Source organism: Arachis ipaensis, chromosome B7 (assembly GCF_059453495.1).
Source record: "Arachis ipaensis isolate K30076 ecotype BB chromosome B7, ASM5945349v1, whole genome shotgun sequence".
Lineage (NCBI taxonomy): Eukaryota > Viridiplantae > Streptophyta > Magnoliopsida > Fabales > Fabaceae > Arachis > Arachis ipaensis.
In genome coordinates, this window is record NC_142442.1 from 132009113 (window position 1) to 132010615 (window position 1503).

The 1503-nt window shown below is 25.1% G+C and overlaps 1 long non-coding RNA gene across 1 annotated transcript; it reads left to right on the forward strand.

The window, feature by feature from the left end:
• The first annotated feature begins 574 nt into the window (after positions 1 to 574).
• Positions 575 to 1219, forward strand: LOC110264368 (uncharacterized). The gene is made up of 2 exons (XR_002350457.2): positions 575 to 828; positions 956 to 1219. It is a non-coding gene; the product is annotated as an uncharacterized LOC110264368 (long non-coding RNA).
• The last annotated feature ends 284 nt before the right edge of the window (positions 1220 to 1503 follow it).

Sequence of the window (1503 nt, forward strand, 5' to 3'; positions counted from 1 at the left end):
TAATCAAGTATTGAAAATTCAAATTTTATTTTATATATAGATAAAATTTTAAATATTAAATTAACTGTTTTATCCGTTGAAGTGTGCACAAATCAATAAAAAATCAATTATGATAGTTAATAGTAAATATCCTAATTGTAAACCAAAAAATTCTACCAAATTAAATTTGGTGTATCAATATTATATATAATAAAAGTTATTATTAATGCAAAATTATGATAAAATCTATATTATTAGATTATCAAAACAAAAATGGTGTTTAAATTTAAGAGAGTGTGTGTGATTACAAAAATAAAATAAACAAGATAAATTTAATGAAGAAGTGATAATAGTAAAAGTATTAACTTTTTTTAAAAACTTTAAAAATGTATAGAAAAAAGGAATAGCCACAAAAAAGAAGTATTCAAATAGCCTCTTCCCAATTTGAAGACAAAAGAATAGGAAAACAAATTAAATAGTAAAAAAAAGTTCTAATTTATAAGAGGCTTTCCCAAACTTGCGGATACACCTTACATCCAACCTCAATTATTGCTATTATAAAAGAAGCTCCACCTATCTCTTCAAACTCACCACCCTCATCACATCTTTCTTCTACAACTTTTGTGTGATTTCTCTCTCCTTTCTTTTCTTCAAAGGGAGAGAGAAGAATAAAAAAACAATAACAATAAAAAAAATAAACAATTAACATTTGTAATAGAAAGATGGCTTCTTCAATGAGAGTGGCAGTTTTCCTTGGCATGATTGCAACCCTTATTTCAATAGTAGCTGCTTCAGAACCCGCAACTTTATCTATCAATGTTGGCATTCCCACCACAAACGAAAAAAGTGGTAATTAATTTTCCTCCTATTTTTCTCTTTATTATTATTTTTTATATCTTAATATTAAATTATTAATTCATCATGTTCTAATTGATGACAATTTTTATTTATCTATACTTTTGTTTGCAAAATGTAGGTGCTGCTTCATATGATCAAGCAATTGCTTGTGTCCTAATGTTGGTGGCTTTGGTGTTTACCTACCTCTTTCATTAAATGAAGGTCATAAGAGAGACACATTATTTATTGTAACACCATATGGGAATATTTTTGTTGACTAAAGATTTATTTTTTCATTCTTTTTATTACAAGAGGAATACACTACAATTGAAAACAAAAAGATTATGGATTCCTAGATTGTATTTCTAGCTCCAATAATGATATTCAAGTTGTTCTTCTTCTCTATTCGTTCTTTTATTTTTTATTTTTTATTTTTATTTGTTCTTTGAAATTTGAACTACCGGTGACAAATGGACACGGGAATGGTTCACTCCACACCACCAAATAGGTAGTAAATTTTTTTTTTTGAAAAAATTTAAAATTTTATTAGGTTAAGCAAAATAATAAAATTTAATAACCAATTAATTATAAGAAATGCTTAATAAAATTCATAAATCAACAAAAAATTTAATTAAAAAGTATAAAAATAGTTTTATTTTTTGGTTTATGTTAAAAAGATTACATGAG